This window comes from Patagioenas fasciata, chromosome 12 (assembly GCF_037038585.1).
Source record: "Patagioenas fasciata isolate bPatFas1 chromosome 12, bPatFas1.hap1, whole genome shotgun sequence".
NCBI lineage: Eukaryota > Metazoa > Chordata > Aves > Columbiformes > Columbidae > Patagioenas > Patagioenas fasciata.
In genome coordinates, this window is record NC_092531.1 from 8,609,308 (window position 1) to 8,634,223 (window position 24,916).

Genomic DNA, 24,916 nt, shown 5'->3' on the forward strand with positions numbered 1-24,916 from the left:
TCTTACTGTAACCTTTGAGCCTTCTTTAGATCAGCAGAGATTGATGTTTGGAGATCAAAAGGAAAGATTTATGATCACCGGTATTTCCCGTAGAAACACCCACGACCCACACAAGCTTCTGCAATGAGACCCAGTGGCTAGAAATGAAAGCCAGGCAATTGCTGGCTGGAAAAGAGACACCACTGTCTAAGAGCAAAGGAAACGGAATAACAGAGCTGTCTACGAAGAGCACGTTCTTCTGCCTCCTCAGACCTTTCAGCCCAAAGCAAAGTTGCTAAAAGCAAAGCTGGGGACACTGGCGGGGACCCCAGAGTGCAGGTCCAACACGGCCACTGCCAGCCTGGGGACTGTGCCCACGGCCCGGGTGGAAGCCCAGCACCACACAGGAGGGTGGGCTGAGATGGCGGCATTGATTTCTGCTGGCATCAAAGCTCCAGGAAGAGAAAAATCTCTCACATTGCAAGGAGGTATTTTGCATTGAAGCATTAATGTGCCAGTTCTCTTCCCTGCTAATTTTTGCTTTGTCAAAGCTACTGGAAAGTATTTCTTAGGACTGACAAAGCGGTGGAATTTATGAATAGGCAAATTAAGAATAAAGAGGGAAGAAATAAGTCTGTTGATAAAAAAGCTGAATAATTCAGTTGAGGATCAGTTACTTGAGTCGATTCCCCCAGAATTTGAATGAAATAATTCTTACTTAAAGTAAGTTTGTCTTTTGGTTTGAAAACCTGCGAGCCGGAAAGCAACATATTTGCATTTTGCTTTCCAATACATAAACTGAGACTTCATTTTGTAGGCTTTCTTGTTGAATAATCTGCTCTAATTTAATTGGAATTTGAATCCTATAAAAAGCATTTTCTACTTAGTTTTCTACTGATCTTGGGTATTGAGATTTTGTGATCTGAAAAAGCAATATGTCTGTGTTTGCTTATTACCATACTCAGAGGAGTTTCATTGTTTTCCTGTTTTCTGCTGAATAATCTGTTGAATCTAAAATGTAGTTTTGACTTAGCTCCTTATTGATATTTTTATTTTATAATGTTATAATATGAAGAGCTATTTGTTTGTATTTTCTGCTGGGCAGTGTTTTCTATTGAGTATCAAAGGGTTTGATTCTGTCAATGTTTACAGGAGTAACTAAGTCAACAGAATTAGTCATACAATTAGCTTTACCTGGTCCTAATAGCCAGATATTGAAAACATTAAAACTGCAGAGGGGTGTCTATGGGACAAGTGAAGAGGGTGTAGACACATAAACTTTCTCAGCTCCTCTCTCCAACTTTCGATGCTCAAGTGCCTTTAAAACTTTGTCCCAAAGCTCGTAGTTCTATGGAAAATAGGAGAGGTTGGAAAAAATAAGCAACAATACAGTTTAGATTTGGTTATAGCCGCCCAGGCAGAGCCACTTGCTCCTGCCCAGCTTGGACCCAACAATCCCAGGGCACAGGGACAAGTGGGAATGCAAAAGGGAACTGAGCCAAGAAAATCCACATTAGGAGCCCAACAGGTGCTGCCGGGGTTACAGCTTTCCTGGAAGATGGGTAGAGTCCATGCATCCAACACAACTGCACTGCACCAAGCTCAAGGCCCAGACCCACTAAAACTGAAATCAAGCAACTGCACCTTGGAAAACCCTCTGCAGGCCTGGGCCAAAGCCCTGCCTGGGGAAAACCAGTCCTGTCTCATCTCTCGGTCTCACTAACGTAAACTCTGCCGTGGCCTGGAGTGCCTGATCGCTGCCAGGATAAGTACAGCCTGGCACCTAACTTGATCACAGCAGCAACCAACAGAAATTAAAATAAATGTATACACGTAATAATCACGCAGCCCTGGGTTATCAATAATACAAGAGCAGCTTGGGAGAAAGCAGAAGACTGAATGAATCCGTACCCTGTTCCTGTTCGGCAATAGCCGATCATAATTCACAGCAGCAGACAAACACGGCTGCCCGTGAACGGTGGCAGCTTGCTGCTTGGAAACAAAATGGACAGCAGGAGTGCTAGGGGGAATATAGCATTTTATTCAGTGCATCAGCAGAAATGGATTAATATAAGACAGAGATCCTTTGAGCAATGTCTGGGTAAAATATCACTGAGAGGACAGGAAAGTTACATTGACTGTGAAATAATTCCAAAGGGCAATATCATAATTTTGGTATCCCTTCTGTCCCATGGGTGTTATTTCACCACTCCTGTCATCAAAACAAAGCCATGCAACGCTACAGACCCAATTCACTGCGTCGGAGGCTTGCAGACTGATTCCTTGCAGCCAGGCTGTGTCACTCATGGATGCAGGGACACGTGTGGCAGCCCGGGTCCCTGCTGCTCCCATGGTGTGACACCAGCGCCAGGCTCAGCGTGGCCCTGGCAGGCACTGGGGACGCGTGGGTCTGCATGGGGGTGAAGGGCACCGGCTGGCTTAGCCAGATGCTGAGGGCACTGTGGCATGACCTTCAGCAGGGGAAGAAAGGACTTATTTGGCTCCCTTACAAGCAGCCACAAATCCCCCTGACCTCAGCAGGAGTGGTGCCGCCGTTCTGCAGGGCAGAATTCGATTTCAAGAGTTTAGGAGTTCAATGCCAACCATTCATACATGCATAATCCTCCTCTTAACTACAAGCAGCCATGTGCTGGTGTGGCTCAGAGGCTTTAGCAGGAAGAGCCCAGGATGTCTGCAGCTCTCATCAGATGCAAATCCACCAAAGGTCTGTGCTGAGCCCTCCAATGTGCCCCTCGCCAGTGCTGTGCCAGCGAAATCTCCCTCTCACTGTGCGCTCTTGCAGAGCCATCCTGAGAGCTCCTACACTTGTGGGTCTGCTTGTTTGCTTCACATTTGCTTTTCTATCACCTCGCTTTGAAAACCAGAGCTGTGAGTTATAGCGGTGAGGGGAGGAGACCCTCCCGCTGCCCGTGCGTGCTTGGCTCCCTCGCTTGCCGCGAGTGACAGCGCAATTTAGGATCACCACAGTGGTTTCATGTTAACAATCAAATCGCAGAAGGTGACAGCAAATGCTGGTAGGGCTCAGAGGCTCGGCTGGTTGCTGAAGGCAGGAGGAGAAATGTGTCAGGATGAAAAAAAACCAGAAAGAGCCAAGCTGAGATGGGGTGGGTGCCAGTGCACGCGGGGCACGTCGTTGTGTTTGCTGAGCGGGATGTGCCCCGGGGCCCAGGACAGCCCTACCTGTGAGCTCACATGCACACCAGCACATGGCCTCATGTGGTCAGGTGTGAGCAAACCGCCCCTGGGCACAAGGAACCATGTAGTCAGATGCATTCAGCATGCGTCCTTGGCACACACACGTGCATACACAGCTATGTAAGATGCTGTAGCAGAAAGCCCGTGCTCCAGACTTCAGTCAATAAGCAGATGGCTCCCCAGCACTGTAATTTTACAACATTACAGCTTCTGCTCTGCTCATGCAGTAAACATTTTCTGGCTTATTACATGAAAAAAGGTGGCTACTGTGGCTTTGCAAAATTATACATCTCCTACCTTATCTGTTTATTGAACACTTTTGGGGTGGAGGGAGGGAAGAGCATTTCTATTTTTGATTCACATCCTGCAGGACACAGATCTTTCCCTGGATCCCAGTGGGTTTTTGCTTCTTGTTTGCCTCTACCCAGATTGTTATAGCTCTGTCACTCTTTGCAGGGAACCCAGAAATGGAAGGCTGTTATGCAGACATCAAGGGGTTGCAATTGCACGCTGGTAAACACGAGAGCGAGAGGGATTTCTGATGGTATTAGAAACCACAAGATATCTGCAGATGTAAGTGTTCCTGGAGGCAGCAGGTCCGGCCGTTAGTGAAACAATTAGACCTGGTGCTATTCCCAGCCCTGCCGTGTCCCTGCAAGTCCCCATGGAGGAATGGCCGGTGTCCGTGTCCCACCCACCCATGGGTGGCAGCCCCACAGCACCCGTGGGTCCCTGTATCCCACCCTCCAGCCAAGCCATCGCGCGTTTCCACCGGGGCCTGACAAGCTGGGGAAAGGAGATGATCTGGAGGATATGACACGGTGCCTTGCTTTACATGTACTGCAATTACCATCCTGGCATTTTCCCTGTGTTCGGAATAAGAATGTCAATAAGGAACAAGTTATTAAACCAGCAAGAGAGTGGAAATGGCAGGAGCTCCCGGAGGCTTGGGGACCTGGGTGTTAGTGCAAACGCAGCCCGTTCCCGCTGGCTCTGGGGCAGGGGTCGGGGCTTGCTCTCCATGGTCCCTCCTGAGGTCACCATTAGCCCGACTCATCAGAGGCTCCCCGGTCCAGGATGGCACTGAAACACTGGAGCGAGTCTGGCAGGGAGCCAGCGGGATGGTTGGGGGCTGAAGCACGTGGTGCATGAGGAGAAGTTGGGTTTTCAGCCTCCAGGCAAGACCTTACTGCCCTCCCCGCTCCCCACAATGCTGAGGCTTTCCTGGGAATTGTATTTTTACTTTTTAATGAGACTTTTCAGTCCTTTTTACTTGCCTTTCCCTTTCCAAGTCTTTTCTTGGTGCCCTGCTGAGCTCTGTCTCCCCACCAGCACTGCCAGACACCCCTCAGGGAGCAACATTTCCAAAGGAAGCAAAGCAATTCCCCACCATTGCTCAACCTTGGGGCTCCTGCATCAAGCAAAGCTCTGGGCAAAGGGCAGCCCTGGCACTGTGGGCACCAGAGGAGACCCCACCATGTCACAGGGCACAGGAGGAGGATAACAAAGGGAGAGGGATGTTCAGAGCCAGAAGTGGGCAGGTTTTCTCACATGGGGCCCAGCAGGGAGGATGAGGGCAGGGTCTGGGTGCTGACAGAGCCTGGCAGCAGTTACAGCCCAGCCCCAGGAGCTGGGCCACGTGTGGCACCCTCCTGATGGGGGACTGCTCTCCTGCATCTACAGTGCCTCCTGCTCCCTGTTTTCAATTATCAAAGTGAAACAACAGAAAAAAAGAAAAACCAAAGCTCCAGGAATTAATTAATGATTCATGTTGGAGCTTTGGCAAACCTCGCTTTGCAGAAGTTCAAAGCAGGAACAATAAGTATTTGGCAAGGAGGAGGCAAGCGATGGGAGCTTGGCGGCGTATGGTGCGGAGTACTGGCAGAGCATCCCGACATGGCTGGGGACAAGGGAATGGCACTACCGAGCCACCCCTAGCCTAGTGTCACACCCCACTTGACTGATCGGCCACGTTAAAAGTACAATAAACCCTTGTCTTGGGGCAGAGGCTTGGAAGAGCCACACAGGATGGCTGTGCGTGCCCTGCCTGCTGTAGGTGCGACACATCCTCCACCTCATGCTGTCACATACATGTGCCCTCCCGAAAACCTGGGCCTGAGCAACTCCAACTCTGCATCCTGGAGATTCAGGATAATGAGAGATTTTTTATGCAATTAATAGATGCCATGGGACATGGTCTTGTGAGCATAGAGCAAATGAGGCTTGAATAATTGGTGTTTAAACACATATATCAGTGAGGGGAATTTTTTCCCCCCCAGCAGAGGTGGAGGCTGGAACATGCTGTCGACTGATACCGTACAAATGTGTTTGGCTATTTGCTGACTGCATCTTCCAAACCAAGTTGTGGTACGGAGCCTCTGCCAGACAGCCCTGCAATCCCAGCAGCAAACAAGCTGTCATTTGTTTTTTTAGAAAACTTGCCTGGAACGCGTCTTTCTCCCTACACGGATGCACAAACACACACCGCGCTCACGTGCACACACAAGCGAGCGGCCAACAGGCACTGGCAGCAGCGTTTGGGTCACCCCGAGCTCTGCCTGCAGCTCTGCTTTCCTTTTGCTTAAGTGGGGGGTTTGCTGGGGACACAAAGGAGCCTTTAATCTGTGTGACCTGAAACCTGCCAGGGTGGCAGCAGGAGCAGAGCGGCCTTACCACCCCAGGGCAGGGAATAGGGATGCTCTGCATGGCATCTACCAGAGGGACATGCCACCTCCCAGGCACCCTCCCCAGCAAGGTACCCACACCAGCACAGGACACGGTTCTCCACAGACACCTCCGTCCCTGCGAGGTCAGGTCAAAGCCATAAATCTTGCTCTATGTTATCTCAGCAGCAGCTCCAAACATCAGCCCACCTGAACCTACTCCAGGGCTCAGGTGTCCCTTTGCAGGGTGCACATAACCAAAAAGCCATGAATTTGTCAGAAACTGCAATATCTGATCTGTGAGTGGTTCCTAAATTAAAAGTTTTGTTTTGCACTGAACTCAATGAATCAAAATCAGCCGCAGAACAGGACTCAGGAAAAACCCAAGCCCTCACATTTCACCATGAAACATTCAGGCATTTTGCTGCAGTAAGGGATAAAGTATTTCATTTGTCAAATGCGAACCATAATAAAATGTTAAATATAACCTGGATATTAAGTTAAAACATAAAAGTCAAAACACGTCAAATCAAAGAGACACGTTTCAATTTCCTGGACACTGTCAACAGACGGAAGCCAGAACGATTTGCTTCGATACTCCCCCACCTGAATTTTGCTTCATGGCTACACACCAATTTTGATAATGCAGCTAGATAAACCCCCCCACACACACATTTTCCAATGGAAAATTTAAGCCTTGATACCTTCTGCCTCCAATTCCAGAGTGCGGGTGCACAGATCTGCCTGACCGAGGATGCAGGGGACAGATGATGTCCCTCCAGTGCCAGGTCCCCAGCAGGGAGGGGACCACAGAAGATGGGGCATAGGTGGAGTGGCTCCTGATTGCCACTCAATGAGTGGGAAAGCATTACCCTGGGTTATTAAGCATTTGTGTATGGGTTTGGAAATTGGAACTGTATCACCCCATTATAATCATGCATAAACACCCCATGGGCCATTGTAGCGCACTAGGGCAGGAGGTTGGGAGGAGAGGGGCCCTGTTACCTTCCCTGCTCCCTCCCCAGCGCTCCCTGGGAACGCTGGAGCTGGTGATGGGCAGTCTGAGCCATCAGCCGCACACCAGAGCAGCTCTGCCAACCAGCCCTGGGCACTCCTGACTTGCCAAAAACCAGCTGGCCAGGGGCCAGGCTGCTCCGAGCCAAACACCAGGAGGGCTCCCTAGGGACAAATCACTGCTGACAGCAAAAGCGGGAATCAAATCCTGGCTGAACCCGGTTCCCTGCTGCCACCAGGCACCTGCAGCCAAACCATGCAGATGCATTTGTAGTGCTCCAGCCCCTGGGAGCAAAACCACAGCATTGAGAAGAAAGCTGTTTAAAAAACAAAGGTGGGGGGGATAGCATAGCCATGGGCTTGTGTTATTACTATGCAGCCCTGTATTTCTGTGGCAGGGGAACACTACCGGGGGAGATGTTCCTGTCTTGGGGACTGCTCAGTGAACCTTCATCACTGCATTAGGCAGCTGTGGAGCCTCGTGAACCCACTTTCCCCTCCCAGGCAGCAGTGCCAAAGGCACGGGCCAGTGCCAGGGCGCAGAGCCAGGGGTGCCGTTCCAGGGACCAGGACACAGGGTTGCTGATCCCCTCTGCCCGGTGGGGCTCACCAAAGCACATCACTGCACTCAGCCCCCATGTGCAGATGCAGAGGAGGCTAATGCATGCAATGCCTTCAAATCAGAAGTTAGAGAGCAGCTCAGAGGCAGCCCTGTGGCTGGCTGCCAGGTGATGCAAGCAGTGCTTTCATAATTCAACAGGTAATAAAGTCCTACAGCAAGGTAAGCCCAGCAGCCTGGCTTGGGGAAGGCATCTTGAGAGCAGGGGTACCACCCGAATCCTCCAGCACACAAGTCTGTGTGTGCAGGAGAAGCAGAGGGGGCACATGGATGCCCCGTGAGCAACCTGCAGAACTCGCTGCTGCAGGAGGTGGTAAAAGCAGGTGCTTCTTTAAAGGATGAGATGGTATTGATATGAATGAGAAGAGTAAATAGAGTTGGACAAATGAGGGCAGCAGTGTGGAAAGTCCTTATGGGCTAGGGTGAAAAACTGGAAAGAAGATTTACCTAAGATCTGCCACTTTCTATTAGACTTGTAGCACAGAGCACGTTCTCCTGCGCCGGAGGTTCATCTTGCTCCAGCTGCCAGCGAAACGGAGACAGGATGCCTTCCTGAGGGATTGCTCCAGCTCTGCCACAAGTTGCCAGGCTCCGGAGCACTTGTGCAAGCAGCAGGGAAGAGACTTTCTCTGGATGTCATTCCTGAGAGTGCAGTTAGAGGTCCTGGGTTTTGCAGCACCGCAGAGCCATGAAGCTGGCACCTGGCTGCCCCAGCCTGAGGAGCTGCCGAGGGCTTGGGACAGCCTGGGTCTTGATAGGTGACCTGCCAGTCCCATCCACCACGTGCCTCCCTTCTCCACAGGCAGCTTTGTGAATCTCCAGCTCTCCTGACTATCCAGCAGTGGAGTGTTAGGTCTGGTGGTGCCAGCAGAAGAAAGAAGGTGGCAGCTGGAAACCATCATTTTAGATACAATCCAGCATGGGAACCCCAAAAACCTGACACCAGCCAGCCAAAGGATGTCCAGAGCCAGCACGGGCAGTGTGCAAATGCTTGCTGTGTTTGCACCCAGAGCCCCTGCAGCACCCAGTGCAGGCAGAGACACAGCCCGGCCCAGCGGTGGGAGCCACGTCCTGTCCGGGGACATGAGGAAGCGCTGGGACAGCCTGGGTGGCACAAGGAGGGTTAACTCACAGCCACGGGAGCAGAAAATGAGGTTCCAGTTATTAGTTGATTTATTGGTCTGTCCTCAATTGGCACTCAGGACTCAGAAGAAAATGTTCCACTCCAAAGCATTAAGCATCTTCAAAGAGCAGAAGCATTAAAAATTGAAATCATAAAATAGACATGTAAATATAGCAGAGGTAAACGGGGCAGTGAGGAGAGGAGTGGAGCGGATCCAGCGCCAGCCAAGCCTGCAGGCAGGGAAACAGCTTCGCTGGGGGGCTGGAGCTGCACTGGGGCGGGCTGGGATGGCTGTGCCTCCTGAATTGGGGCAATCACCTGCGTGGAAGCTCCAATGGCTTCACCATGTGCCAGCAGCAGACATTTGGAGGGGGTTAGGGCATGAAAATCCCACTGCACAGCTGCTCGAGTGTGCATGTGTAGTGGGGCTGTGACTCGGGTCAGCCCCTCTCCCCGCATCGGTGACCCCGCTGAAGTCACCCAGGCGCCCTGCTCTGTGTCACAGCTGGGTGGCAAACTCATGCCATCATCTCTTCGGGCAACAGATGGCAACACAGAACCAGGGCGAAGCTGCCCTTTCCTCCTCTCTCACAGGAGCTCAGCAGAACAGAACTAAACTCCGACCTTACCCCTGTGTCAGAGCCCTGTGCTGGGCCCAGGAAGGGTAAGTGGGAGCTGAGAATGGCTTCACGTGTTGCTCCAGCATCTGGCCCAGTGTCAGGCACCATCACCAGCAGCGGCAGCAAGACGGGGGAAAGATATGGAGGAAGGAAAAGGGAGGGAGGGGAGGACACCACATCTCCTAGCCACAGTGGGAGTATATGGCTGGCAGGGGACTGGCACTTAGTAATGACTGTGTGGCAGTCCTACCCTCCTTATGAGCAACAAGTGATGCAAAGGCCTGCCTGTTTACAGTCTTTTCAGAGCTACCCGCAGAGGTACTGAGCCCTCCTGGCTTGCCACCGCTCCCCAGGAGGGTGGTTGATGCTCACCGACTCTCCAAACCCACATCAGACCATGCTCAGGGTGGTTCAACATACGCACACAAGAAATGAACTCCTTCAAGCACCAACAAACCAGACAAGAGACAAAACGCCATCCAGCAGAACGCCAACGGTCACGTGAGCTCCTGACCTTTAAAATCTCTAAGCACAACCATCATCTTGGTAAAGGTCTCCAATGAGGAGCTGGAGAACCGCCATGTCCTCCAGAGCCTCGGCATCCCCAAAGGGCCCCAGCCCACCCGTGCTCAGCGCGAGGGACCACCACCCCTGCCCCTCGCCGTGCTCCATACACCCAGCTCTCTTGGCACCCGGACCTGTTTTTTTCCACTCACACACAATTTTTTTTCTTAATTGGGAGCTTGTTAATTATCCCAATACTTTGCAGAGGAAATAAACAGCAATTAGAGAAATAAGTGGTATTTTTATTCCCTGGCACTCTCGCAGAGCTCCCCGACACCTCCCATCCGCGGCTCCCACACGGGCACATGTTGCTGCCGGCTCCGGCGCGGCCGCCCGAGCTCTCTCGTCCGTCTGTTCCCGGAGCAGGGTGCTGCGGCGGTGGGCCGCCACGCTCTCCCCCGGGTAGGAAGCGTTACTGCGTGAAAGCAGCAGGCTGTCCCGCTCTAATCTGTTTTAAAAGTCATAAATTGCTGAGAAAAGCCAGTTTTCCTGCGCAACAGAAGGTTAGCGTGTTTAAAGAGAGCACTGGAACTGTTTTTATTAATCAGAACTGCTATAAAGAAAGCATTTTAATTAACATAATTATCCTGTTTGAGAGAAGCAGCCCGCACCTCACAGATACTTTTCAAACTAAAGATGCGGGCTGTCATAGTCAGTCATAATTAAGCAAAACGAGCTGGTTTTCCTTGCTGTACGTCTCCCTCCTCCCAGCCAGATGCTTCCCCTTTCCTGTCACGCTCTCCGCAAGGCAAGCAGAGACAGCATCGTGCCGTGGGGGTGGCATGTCCCCATGTCCCCATTCCTGCATCCCTGCCTCCAGCCCGCACCAGTCAGGGTTAAACTCCGTCCTAGCCAGCGGTGCCAACACTGGGCACAGACCAAGCTGCAAATAGGCAACCTGGGAGATGGAAGTGGCTATTAAAAACCCACGAGACTTCGTTTCCAGCGTGGTCTCACAGTCAACAGATAAAAGATTTCTTCTCGTTGAAAAAGACAAAAAGAAAAAGCATAAAAAGCCTGGCTCCGAGCCACCTGGCAGTTGTGAGAGAAAGGAGTGGGGAAGGGGAACAAAGGCAGGCGCGGGCAGGCAGCGTGCGGTCCAGGTTTCTCGGAGCTTCCCAAAGCCCAGCCAGACCCCCAAGGGCAGCGAGAGGTAACCACATGCCTCAGGCAGCACATTTTATGCCTCCTCCTGATGCAGCAACAGGCTCGGTAGCTCCCACGGCACATCCTTGCCCACCCTTCACCCTTGACGCTGATGTCCCCCTTGCAAACGCCAAGACAGGGCACGCAAGGCTGCACAAAGTAACCAGGCATCGCCTCCAAAGCCACCGCTGGCTGCTTTATCAGAGACCTCCTGTCCCACCAACACGTGCTGGAGCAAGACACTGACCTCAGGCTGAAGGCAACACCAGCAACCAGCCAAAGTCCCTTGAATGGCAGCACCCTCCAGTATTTTAACAGGTATTTTAATGGATGCTCTGCTATTTTGCTAACATCTCACCTTAATGTGCAGTATAATAGACTGTTGAAAATTAGTGCTTTTCATTAAAACCTCCTTTATTTATAAAAGATGGCTGTGAGTTGATTGGTCTGCCCTGAAATCACACAGCACCACCAGAGATCCTCGTACTGTGGCTTAATACAGAGCCAGTGCCACAGCAGAAGAACCAAAGTCATCGTGCTGAGCACTCAGTGCCATGTCCCCATGAACTGCAGGGACCAGAGCACCCATCCTGCCCACAGCAGTGCTCAAAGATTTTCAAAAGAGGAAATTTTAAGGGTTTGGGTTGAGTTTTTTTTGGCATGAATTCCTCAAGAAAACAAGGTTTGTGCCATCACATGTTGCACGTGTTATCTGTCTCCCCTAATTACCCTCCGACTCAGCAGTCAAATTCAGCAGCATGTGAGTGACAGCTGGAAATATCAAAGATATTAAATTCCTGGAGGTTTCATGAAAATGGGCAGGCGGATGGAGAGGAGAGGCCTTCCTCAGCTCAGCAGCAGGAGCCCAAGTCTTGTGAGGCTCTGGAAGATCCACAGGGGAGAAAGAAATAGCATAAAAGCCCCAATGGTTCAGGGAAAGGCTGAATCAGAGGATACATCTCGCTAAATATTGAAATCAGTCAATCTTCAGGCACTAGCCCCTAGAAAAGCAGCCTTCTGCAGTGCCGATCATTGTGTTAGCAACCTGTTTCCAAATAGGAAATGTGATTTCCATGGGAAATTCAGTTTTTCTTGGTGGAAGAATTAAAATATTCAGGAAAAAAACCCCACAAAAACATCAAAGGTGCTTTTCTACTTTGGTTCAACACAGACCAACGCATTTCAGGTGACCAAAAAAGATGACAAAGTCTGGCTGTGATTCAAGTAAACCTTCAACCATGTCCCTGCTCCACATTTTCCACCTACTCTCATCTTCCTAGGCTGGAGATGGGCTCCACGTGCTCCATGAGTGCACGAGGGACAGTGGCCAAAACATCCTCTTTTGTGGCAGTTGGATGTTTCCCTTGAAATGCTGTATTCAAAAGATCATTTCCACTGCTCCATTCCTTGGTTTTCCCCCAGAATGACAAGGCCCCACCAACTCCGTCCACCTGGGAGCCACAAGGGAAAGTCCAGAAGCATCTTCTGCCAGTGACCTCCGCTGGGCATGGCTCAGTTCCTGTGACTGCTGCAAGTGGCCCTGGGAGGGCTGGGACAGGGACAGAAAGGAGAGCACAGGGCAGAGAGAACAGAGCAAAACGCCGGCTTGCTGCTGTGAAGGTTTTGTGGCACACAGCAGGGTTTTCTTTGCATGCAGGCTATGAAGCACCCACTTAGACATGTCTCAAGACCCACTTGTAAGACCAAATAAAAATACCTCTGCTGGTCCTGGAAGGAGAGAGCTGGGAAGGAGGCTTCCAAAACTGGGTTCTCTCCCTGCCTGTGTGGAGGATGGGCTTGTGACACCGCGAGAAGCTGTTTGTAGGTCTCTGTTCACAGGCTACCAGACAGACAGCTGCCCCCTCCCTCAACCAGGGCATCTGCCGCACTCGTAATCGCCTTAGAAGGGAAATGTTAACCAGCACTGAGTGGAGGGTGAGAAAAGACCTTAATCGCATTAGCTGCCGGAGCTGATGAACGTCCCCGTCCAGCCCTGGGGCATGCGAGCGGCTGGAGAGCTGGACCCCAAAACACTGACCCACCACACGGGGTGGGAAGGGAAAGCTTCGGTCAAAGCCAAGCTGATCCCTTGCTTAACCTTGAACCAACATTTCCTGGGAGCTGGCAGTGCCTATGCTGCATGGCTCTGGAATCCCAGGTCCCATGGGGACGGGACACGCTCTGGCTCCACCTGAGCAGGAGTAGGAGGCCGTGCCAAGAACGGCTGCTGGCATCCCCAATGAACTTATGCTTCGGTTGCATAAATAAGTCACACGCCAGGTTTTTAGACTGGGAACTCAGTTCCGAGCTTGTGTAACACTCTGATTTTTTTTTCCTGTGCAGCCAGGAAATTACCGTATAAAAATATATGTATAAAAATAACAATTTTTTTCAGCTAAACAGCCACATGAGCGGTGCCTTTTGTGCTGCCCTGCCTTTCAATCCCTGCGTACTCAGTGCGCACGCACATGTGTGCCGCTCTGCGACACACAGGGACATTTTTTACGGTGACAGCCTGCTGCACCCCCTTGGGGGAAAATGTGGTTTCATTTTTAGTAGAACCTTAAAAAGGAGACTAGTGAAGCATCCCTCCCACAAATTTTGTAAGTGACATTTACTTCTCGGTGCATTATCACCAGTGATGGACGAATCTGGAGTTTAGGGTTCAGGTTCAGAGGAGCAGCCACCTTGTGCCAGCTCCTGCAGGATGAGGCAGTGTCGCTCGGGCACTGCTCCATGGCTGAGTGCTCTTCTCCCTCCAAGAACACAGCCTGATATGTGTCCCCACGTGCCCCAGGGGGCTCTCAGGACTCCTTTTGGCTTCTGGAGACCCCATCTCTAAGGAAGGCCTCACTCGCCCCCACCCACGGGCCAGGTATCAGCAATAACGAAGTAAAGTTTCCCACCTGATCTCATCAACTCAGCCCATAAAAGCATCTCTGGCAGGCTCAGATCCCTGCCCATACTGGCTGGGGTACAATGAAGTTTGCTTCAAGAGCGCAATAGATCTTTCTGGTCACCGAATCCAGCTCCCTGCTACCATCGTAAGCCTGCCAAGTTTCAATTTGAATACACATAAAAGATCTCAACAGCTGGGTGTTTAATTACAGGGACTAGAAATCAGGTTCTGCAGAGCCGTATCAGGTAATTCCAGCTCCCTCGCACTGGCTCCGTGTGCCAGGACTGGAGCCCTGGGGCCGGCACTGCCAGCTCTGCCCAAAGCGTGGAGGCTCCAGGAGACACAAACCCGCCAAACACCCACAGGCAGAGCTCAGAGGAGCCTGGGCAGGCACCTCACAGCACAGCCCTCTCCAAAATGTGTGTGCAGGGGCCTTGCATCACTGCATGCAAGGGCAAAACACTGCTGTTTGTGCCTGGCCAGGGGAAGAGAAAGATATCATTAAGATCTGTGGCATCCACATGAATCCTGCAAGAGACAGAGGGACAGCAGATAGCATGAAACTGCCCAGCAGGGGACATGGCAGCATCCCCGATTCACTACTGTGGGGCCAGACTAGACCCAAAGAAACACTTCCAGTTCCTCAGCACCAATAAAAGATTGAAGGAGCAGAAAACACAGGACTCTTAATGGATCGTCAACTCTAATGTAATTGGTGGCACAGTTACTTACACCTAGGAAAACACAGATGACAAATTCCCTAGCCCTTGAGTGCTGGCCCAGCTGCTGGTACCTGGGGATCTGCAGAGACGTTTCATTTGAATACCTAGGGAGCAAATCCTTCAGAAATTGAACTCCAAGTCCTAAAAGGCCTGGGCACCTCCTCAGCAATTTCGAATCACATCTTGGCTACTCCCCAGCTCCTCCCCAGCATCTCCACTCAACCGGGTGCACGAGCCAGTCTTGCTTGTGTTTTGGCAAAGAGGTGTCTACAAAGCCTGACTGACTTTAAAAAATGAGAGAATATGAATAGAATAAGGCAGCCTGGTGAAGCAGGCAGCCCCAGCAAGGCTGAGCAACACCGACTGCCTGCACCCGTCACCGCTGGGACCAGGGTGAGCGGTGGCACCCCTGGGAGCACTGTCCCCCGCAGCACCGGCTCACAGTGCAAGAGACCAGTAATTCTTCCTCTGCGTTGACTGAAGGCTGCACCATTCCTGACTGGCCCCCAAAGGAGCCAAAACACACATGAACATCAGGTCAGACACGTCTGCTGCTCACAGCCATGCATGCATGTGCCTCTCCCAAGAGCTTGGAAGCAGAGTTGCAAGCACAGCCCCAAAAACCGCTCTAAAGCATGCGGGCGAGGAGGCAGATGAGCCCTGCGGTGAGACCGGCAGGCTGCATGGTCCGAGGATGAGGCTCAGAGATCCTCAGAATGAGTTTTCCATCCCCTCTCACTCAGCTGCCCGTGACTGCTGGTGCCTGCTGGCCAGAGACCCTCGGGCTATCACAGGCACATGTTGAAAGGCAGCTCAGAAGGCCCTTTCCCCTCCCCGAAACGCTGTGTTTAGCTGAACACCAGCTTAATGCAGGTGTAAGGGAGCCGACGCCCTCATGAGTTAAGATTTACAGTTTTAACAACAGCAATTCACAGTTTTGTCTGGACAAGCTGCTGGGAACACCAGCAGCTCAATTTTTATTAACAAAAGGCTCTTTTCTCTAAAAACATGGGACTGGTTCTCCCCATGACAGCAAAATGTGGGCAACGCAGAGCCTCACACCACAATCTCCCTGCATTTCTGCTGGGCCACAAGGCAAAAAACCACATCTGACAACATCTGCAAAGACGGGTATTGTGAAACCCTCAGATATCAGCGGGTAGAGCAGGTTTCCAGCCTCTTCCACCAGCCCAGAACCCACTGAAGCACACCATCCGTCACCGTACGGGGCACCTACATGGTGCTTTGCTTTTCTGTCTGTTATTTTGCATCCCAAAGCAAGCACCTGCTGTGTCCTCAGCAGCCCCTGCCAGCCCCAGCAGAGCAGCCCCAGCAGAGCTTTCCAAGGTGCTCCCATCGACTATGGGGGGACAAAGCGATCAGGGAGCAGACAAGGAACGTGCGACTTTCCCGTCGCAGAGGGACCGCTGGGACTTGCTGGAAGGCATCCAATTAGTTAACGAGCACTCCAGAGTGGAGTCTGGTCTGGAATCAGTAATTAACTGCCACAAGCAAGAGTGAATATATTGGAGGAACTTGCGTTTGTCCTAGGGATGCACCTAGGAAAAGAGAGTTTGCCCAGTCAAACCCATATTGAAATGGAGAGGAGCAGCTGGCAACAACCAAGCAGGATGATTTGGATCCTAAAAAGGCATTCATCCCCCTGTGTAACATCAGGAGCAAACAGCACAACTGGCTTCCATCCTGCGTGTCTTGTACCAGGAGCTGGTGCAGCTGAGTGTCACCAGCCCTGGAGCGGATCCTTCGTGTCAATACCAATCCATTGCAGGCTGCAAGCGTGCTGTGGGCACGCCACTGATGAAAGCTTTGCTTCTGATGAGAAGTGCTGTAGTAATTTAGCAAACAGGACACATCAGCCTGGCCAGGCACCTCCGGCTTCCACCGTCTGCAAACACCGTAGTTTTGGAAGTCCTGGAATAATTTCTTTACATCCGTTTTCCTCATCAGTCTCCTGCTCCAGGTTTCTGAGCATCCTCCAGCGCAGGGGGACATGTCAGCTCCCAGGTCCGAGGTGGTTCAGAGGAGCCAGGCTGACACCAGCAGCATCAGCCCTCCTGGATGCAAGCAACCTCCTGCCACATTCTGCCTGAAAATCAACGGCTGAGCTCCAGGAAGAAGAAGACCTCCTCCCAAGGTGACCACTCCCCGCCCTCGCAGCTCCCCAGCACCGGTCACCTCTCTGGAACGTGTCCCCATGCAGCAGGAGCTGCCGAGCGGCTCTGCATCCCACCCCTGTGATAAATTAGCCAGAGATTCAGGCATTTCGGCACAGCTGCCTCATCCTCTGCCGGCATGACAATGTGATTAATTTTGGGTGCAGATGAAGCTTATTTATCAGCGGCATGTGAGGGAGGCATGGGCTGCAGGGCCTGCGGGGAGCCCCGGGGCGGAGGGCAAAAGGCAGGAGGGAGAGCACAGAGCCGAGCCCAGGGCATCTCCTGTTTGCCTCACTGGCTGGTGATTAAGCACACTGGGGGTGACAAGCCCCATATGGGAAGAGAGCTTTTATCTCTGCTAACACACACGGCCATGGCTGGGGAGAGATGTGCAACAGGAGAGGTGTAAGAGGATCGGGGAGAAGCAGCCCTGAGCTGATTACCGTGCTTCAGGAGCGGCAATTCTACCGCTGTGGCCAATTTTCCCACTGCTGCTCTATCCTACAGGCCATTTTTTCCACCTTCTCCTCTTTTCTGGGGACTGGCAGGTCCTGTCCTGCCCATGTCTCCCATCAACCCACCCATTCCAGATGGGAAGAAAGGACACTTGTAGATAAGTAGTGCCAAGGAAGGGACCCAAGCTGCACCCCACTGAGGCTGCCAACATCACAAGCAAAATACCAACAGACCAGGAGTCTCTGCACAGGTTTGGAGTGAGGAATAGCTTTTGGGGTGAGTTGCTGTCATCCCAGATGCCCTCTGGTGAGCTGGATGCGCAGGGAGGGCAGCAGGCCTCCACCTCGGGCGCAGGGATTTACAGTCGCCCATGCCACTGGTGCCAGCCAGGGAGGGGACAAGGCAGGTGACACACAGCCAAGAGCAGCAGCTTGTGTCCCAACGGTCCTGCACGGACAAACAACACACCTCGTGTCCCAGTGTTCCCGCATGGACAAACAACACATCCCACGGTCAAACAACACATCTGAGAAACCATGGGGATGGACAGGACAGAGGTGGGATGTCCAGGGAACACCACGTACAGTGGCAATGGCAGGAAGCAAACATCATTGCAGGTATTTTTTTGCCCCACACCACAGTCAGGCACACCCTGGAGCAGCTCTGTCCCAGAGCAAGGTGACACCAACAGCACCTGACACCCTGCGACCACCATAACCTCCCTCCCTTAGACGTTTTTAGGCCTTAAATAGTGAACCATTTTCTGCTAAAGAAAATAAAAAACATCAAGTTTGAGGGGGCCACATGAGCTGGGACAACAGCAACAAATCCTTGGGCACATGACTGGTGTCAACGCCATCGGTAGGACTCCATTATCAACTCAATGGGTAGCATCAAACAAAGAAGCTTCTTTTTTGATAAGTACATATTTTTTTAAAGAAAACATGTCAAGAGGCCAAAGGCAAAGACGATGCAATACATGGCAGCCCTGCTGCTTGCAAGACAGTCCTGCTAATCTATCCCAGCACAGAAGCAGAACCCCTTCTGCTGGGTTAAATGTATGGTTAGAAAACCTGAGGAGACTTTAGATGTGTGAAAAAATCAAACAAAGAGTGGCATAGGCACTTGAGCCTGAAAAATGGGAAATTTCAAGCTTCTCCCTGCTGGTTCCCCCAGGAGAAAGCAAACAGGGTGACAGGTGGCAGAGCGGGTGGCCTGAGAGGAGCCCATTGCTAGACAGGTTACAGGTGACGACACAAGACTGCAGCCAGGATTGCAACCTCTGACTTCCATGTTTCTTCCAGGTCCTAAATGCTCCTCTAAGCCCGGCTCCTCTGCAAGGTCTGCAGGGAGGTCCTGCTCCACTCCCACCTATCGCTTCACCTTCTCATCTTTCCAAAGGTCCCCCAAGTCCCACCCAAGAGCTGTTGTGGCAGCACTTACCAGAGCTGAAATCTTGCAAGGACCTGCTGGCGAGGCAAGGAACCTGGAAAGGAGGAGACATGAGGTTCAGTGGGTCGGCTGGTGACAAGAGCAGGCATTTTAAGAGCATGACAAGGGATGTTGACATTGCACAGTGGGAATTTGCCAAGGGGTTAGGGTGCGACTTGCTCCATTCTGGTATGAACACAGGGCTGCCCCAGCACCACTCCCCTCTCCCAGTGCCTCACCAGCTCTTGGAGCACTTCATGCAAATCTATGCGAAGGAGTCACAACAATGCGCCTGGGAAACCATAAATATCTATGAACAATCTCCCCATAAATCCAAAGGAAGGGGAATTTACAGCACTTTCTTTGGAGATTTCTCCAGGTGTTCCCTATTAAGCCATTGTGCTCGTTTGCATAAGTATTCCTCAGACAATAAGTCTCCTCTGCCATCAGTTATCAGCTCTGCAAACAGGAGCAGTGCTGGGTACCAGGCGAGCAAACATCCAGCCATAAAGATGAGGGACTGGTTCCCTACATTGCCAGCTCCCCAGCGGGGATCAGAAACAGGTCCCACAGCCACGGCAGGTCCCTGTGCAGCGCCAACATCCGTGGCCCCTTCGGCATGCAGGGGACCATGGTGGCTTCTCAGAGGTGAGGACAGCTTAGACCCAGAGGTTCATGTGGCCAAGGGACATCTCGCAGCTCAGTCCCTGCCCAGGGACTGGTGCCCAGCATCACCCTGCTTCTTCAGAAAACAGAAATAAATTAAAATTGAAAATCTGCCTCAGTGCTAGACCCCACATTCAGCAGATTTCACCCCAAGCAGGTCCTGCAAGGCTGCCCAGGTTAATTGCCAGAAGAGTATGTTGTATTTCAGCGATGACATTTCTTTGCCTGTTGAAGGTATCCTCATCATGACTTCCATGTACTTGTGTGTAGATAGGAGGGAGACATGAGAAAATGAATAATACGCTTCCTTCCGGCATGAAATTCTGAGCGTGTCCTCCGCTGAGTGCAATTACTGTGTATATGACTCCTGTAATCTGGCTAATACTGTTAAGTATACTGGAGATTAAGGGATTTTGGGCTGCAAAGTCCATTTCATCCACCCAGGCCTGTGCAAGGGAATACAAGCAGCTTGCAGCAGCTCCTGTGCTGAGCAGAGCCTGGGCTGCAGGTGACTGTCCCACCATGTCCCCTTGCTGCTCAGGACCTCTGGCATGTGGCTCTGGGCCCTGTGTGTTGGTGCCATCACTCGTGCCTGGAGGGGAAGCCACACTGAGTCAGCTCCATCTCCTCCAAGCTGATGCCACATGAAGCAGAGCAGACACAGGGTTGTTCTGTGAGCACAGATAAGCGACGCAGAGCAGGGAGATGGCTTTAAGTAGTAAAAGCTGCCCTTATGTTACAAGCTCAGACACAGCCTTATATATCCCCAAGCAGCAGAGGAGCCATCTCCGCTTTGATCCGGGTTTGATTTAAAATGGAGCATCTCCCTCAGCGTCACCAGTGGGACAGCAGCGAACTAACCTCATTTTCCTCTGCTTTGTCCCTTTTGCCACCCATCGTGTGCCAGAGGTCCCAGGGCTACACGCTGGAGCTGCAAACCCCAGTTCCCTGGGCTCCGGGGGCTCGTGGCAGCCCCCAGCTCTGGTGTGTTCCCCTCCCCATGCCCCCCACCGTGGCACAGTCCAGCTGTGGCAGCGGGGATGCTTGGGGAGATGCTCCTTCCGTGCTGGGGTGCGGATGAGACAGCCCGGAGCCAGGGAAGCAAGAACCTGCTGGGGCATAATGCCAATTCACCGCCCATTAGCTCCCTGCAAATCCTCCACTCCCCAGCCTTATCTTCCTTTGCCATGGCCCCTGGCTCCCCTCCTTCCTCCTCACAGGCTAATGGGCTTTTTGGATGTGGAGACAGCAGCACAGGTACCCTTGGCTGTGCTTGGGAGCCCTTAAATGGCTGTGTCAGCAGGGATTTCTGGCAGGAGACATCCCCAGCACCCCTCAGACACCCTCCTGGCACCCATGGGCCATGGGGCTGCCCCACGCAGCAGAGCTCATTTACAAACACTCACTTGCTCTGGCGGATTTAATGTCAGACTCCAAACGTTAACTTTTACAGCGTAATATATCCAGCACCAACCCACATTGTCAGGAGATACCCCAAAGCTATCAACACATCTGGATGCAAATGATTGTTTAAACACCCCACACGGTCCTATGCATACGGCATAGATTTACTGTCACTTCTTGTAAAATTAGGAAGGATAAAATCAAAGAGCTGAGTAGCAATGTTTGCTGGGCAGGGGGGGAGCAACCACCAGCATAGCTCAAGGGTTTTGGCTAAAAAGAGAGCTCCGGAATAAACACCAGTGACACTCACCATGAGGCATCTTGGCTTACAGCTCCTGCCTGAATAACGGATTTGACCTGTGAGCCCTCGTGACCTGCAGCAGAGTGCTGCCTGGCTTTGGAATCAGCATTTTTCCAAAATCAGACAGATCTCTGTGGGCCTTTGCTGCAGCGCAGGCAGGGCAGGGGGGCCAGGAGGCTCCTGTGCCCGTGGCTGCTGCCCAGCGTGGGCAGACGAGCTGCCCCGGGAGGTTCAGCCCAAACCTCAGTTTTCTATCAGAAACTGTTTGCACAGGAAATTTGTGTCCAGTCCTTTCTGTCAAGCGGTGCAGCTTCCTCCGTGAAGAAGGGTTTAGAACAGCAGAGCATTCCTCAAGGCAGCAGATAAATGTTGGACCAGAGTTAGTGGCTGGAGGCTGAATCTAGACAAGCTCAGACTAAAAATAAGGCACAAGTGTTAGACAGTCACAAGTACTATTGCAGCCGCTAAATTAGGAGCAAGAGGAACAGTTTGGCTTGGAGCTTGGGGATGGCACAGCCATGGCAGTCTCAGCATCATCATCCCCAGCTTGGTAACCGTAACCTTTGCAGCATCTCCAGCCCTCCCCAAACTCCCCTTCATTGCAGCTCCCACATTTTATCTTTAAAAACCACAAGAGGCATGGTTAAAAAAAACCAAAACATGACAAACAATCCAAGGGGAAGAATATAACAGCCCTTGAAACCCCATCCTACATTTGAAAGGGAGGGATGGAGGCAAGGCAAGAAAGCCGGTGCAAAGCCTCATTACCATCAGAAATCCTCTCTCCCTGCCCTCACCTCCCTGCTCATTTCCATATCACAGGGGACACAATACCTTTCTTCTCTTGAAAAACGTCCCATTTTTGCAGAGACTGGCTGTCCCCACTCCCAGCACCAGCTTATGGAGCTGGGGAACAAAAGCCCAGCTCACATCTGCCCTGGCAGGCGGTGCTGGGGTGTGAGTCTCCAGGCCCTTATCGCCCTCTTGGGAGCAGTTTTTATCATTATTATTATTAGTCTACTTTATCTTTTTTTCCTTTAGCTTCAAGATCCTTTAGTCAGTCAAATTACACTCAGAGTAGCAGAAGCAGCAGAAAATAAAGCATTATAAGGGGTTCAGGAAGTTATTTTCATCTCAAGGAGCGTGCAAGAAAGGTTGACAAGTTTTTATTCTGCTCTTATGGGATAATCTGTAGGTTCCCAGCTGATATGGGGGAAAAAATTAAAAGCATCAGAAGATATTACAAGAAGAAGTAAACCCCAGGTCTCTGTGCAAATTGAAGTAACGTGCACCTTGGCTGACAGCTGAAGGCACCAGACGACGCAATGTCAGCGTGGGGAAGGGAAGGGGTGGCCAGAGGGTGCTGGGTGCAGGACAGGAGGGTCACTCAGCCCCTCCAGCTGGGCATTTCTCCTGCTAACTGGACCCATCACATCTTCCCAGTCCAAAACATCACTGACACAGCAGGCAGAGGAGAGAGGGAAAGCAAAGCAGCCCAGGCACCAAGCAGCATCTCCCGTACTGCGCCGGGTCGCTGGATTAGTCCTGCTCCTGTCTGGCTGCTCCAATAAAAGCTACAATCATTGAGTCAGGCACGGCAAAATTTTTCTGCAAAGACTTTGGGCTCTGGCATTTACATGTGCAGTGCGGGACCCCGGGACCTCCCAGCAACCACCCAGCAAGTGCCAAATGTGGGGCTGGAGCGGAGCCAGGAGCTGAGGAGGGCCCAGGACCGCAGGGTGCTGTGCAGAGGGGACAGCGATGAGGAACCATGGACTTCACACCACCAGCCCATGGGGAGCAGAGCTGGCTGCAGGTGGTGCTGGATGGAGAAGGGATGCAGAGCCTGGCTGCAGGCAGGGGTGTCCTGAGCAGCACAAAAAAGTGCATGAAGGCATTTGTGGGGCAAGAAATCCTTCCTCTTAGTAGCACTGTCAAGGGCAGGTCAATGGGGACCCCTCTTTTTGGCTGAGGAAGCCCCCTCCCGACATGCCTCTCCGTCTGCTCGGCGCTGAGCCGCGCGGTGCCGAGGCGGTGCTGTCACCCATGATTGATGGCCCGGTTCGGGAGGAAATAAATTCCCAGGCTTTCACAGGAGGTGAACTGGGGGGTGTATCCATCTTAAAGATACTTAATGAATGTGCCGCAGCCCACCGAGTGGCAGCAGATACATCTCTGCAGCCAGCACTCCCCACGCTGTTCCTTGCGAGGGTTCAGGCACAATTTAACAGCTTCTTATTGATTTTATTTATGTTCCCCAGGCCATGCCATTGACTATATTGCCCTGTCCAACGAGACCCCCACAGTCATAGCAAGTACCTGCACTTGCTTTTCGTTACCCGCTCATCATCCCTCACTCACCCTGGAAGGGGCAATGTGAAATCAACTGCCCCAGGGCAACTCTGGGGACAAAAACTGCTGTTTGGCCAGAAAAGATGCAGTTTGGGGCTCCTCAGAACCTATTAAGGTTCATGTAGGCTTCAGCTCATCTCTTTAGGCCAAGAAAAAGGATGATGCAGGATTTTAGAGCCGTGGTGAACACTGGCACAGCACTGGGGCAAATGCTGGTGCCACCCACCCCATCCCAGCACCGGGCTCTGGGTTGCAGCTTTGGAATGCAAAGCAAAATAAGATAAAGACCTTACAAAAGACATCCTTACAAGACAGACTTTGGAAAGTCTTAGCTTTTATGTAGCATAGCAGACCTTCATTTTCAAGGTAAGAAAAATGGCAATCAGTAGTTCTGGTGCGTGGCTTGGCTTTGTTTTTCCCTCTTTCCCTTAGGGAAAAAAAAAAAAAAAGAAAAAAAGAGAAAAAGAAAGCAAAGCAGCAAAGAACAGCAGAGACCCAGCTGACCTTTCTGGCTAAGAGACCTTGTCTGAATCACTGGATGGTAACAATGAATGAAATGCCAGTGCCCTGCTTTATAAATACCAGCTTCCTCTTGGGGTGAAATGCCAGCTTTCGAACGTGGAAATGCCGCAAAGAAAATGTCACCCTCCCCAAGGTGTGAAATGCCAGGCTGCTGCGAGCACCGGGCTCACCCACGGGGGAACGGGCAGGGTAGCACCTGCTGCCCGGTCCCCAACCTCCTCCCTCGGGCTCTTCTCCAGGGGACAGGCCGCTAAGGTGGGATCCATCCTGCAGCCTTATCTTGAGCATCACAGCAGCCAGCGGCTCAGAAAAGCTGCCTTTGGGATTTGGGGGATTTTTCTTCCCTTTCCCAGTGGCTACGAGATTTGTCAGTGCGGCTAGTGAACCAAAAAAATCACATTTAAAGACTGATTCAGATCAAGCCAAAACAGTTGTTTCCAGTTTTCCCAGCTAAATGGAAAAACAATTGAGCATAAGAAGATTTTGCCACTAAAGAGTTTATCAAAACCCGAACTCCTAGTTCTCAGTGAGCGCTGTTGTTGCTGGGTTTAATCCTATTTCTAAAACACGGGAAATCATCCAACATACTGTCCTTTTGTGAAGAAATGCTTCCTGTGAACCTGGCAATATTTGCAACATCTCCCCTACCCTTCTCAGGGCCAAGCAGGATAAAAGATTGGCTTAACCCAAAGCCCCTTTTTTCGGTAGCTCATCCTTTCCTTTCCCAGCACCCTCCTGCCCCAGCATCCCTGGTACCAAATCCCTGACACCAAATCCACACCAGGCCACGGCAGCAAAGCTGGAGGGATAAATTCCCCCTTCGGGACCAGTGGCTTCCCCAGGATTATCACTGTGAGCTGCGTAAATGTAACTCAACCTTTCTACCTGATAAAATTACATTGAGAAATGAATGAAGTTGCTTTTTGTCATGTGGGAATTGGAGCTGTTCTTCCCCACACCCACACCTTTTTTTTTTCTTTCCCCCTGTAAATGTGTGAAATAATTTTACCACACTTTTTTTTCTTTCAGTTACTCCTCCTCC

At 51.6% G+C, this 24,916-nt stretch overlaps 1 protein-coding gene across 2 annotated transcripts in view; it reads right to left on the reverse strand.

The window, feature by feature from the left end:
- LINGO1 (leucine rich repeat and Ig domain containing 1) overlaps window positions 1-24,916 on the reverse strand; it is a 144,888-nt gene that overhangs the window by 83,410 nt on the left and 36,562 nt on the right. The window contains exon 3 of one of the 2 annotated variants that reach the window (XM_065847344.2): window positions 18,642-18,684. The gene's annotated coding sequence lies outside the window, so the exon portion shown is untranslated. Of the gene's footprint in view, window positions 1-18,641; window positions 18,685-24,916 lie in introns of those variants that run through there. The other variant, XM_071813799.1, reaches the window with a different exon arrangement.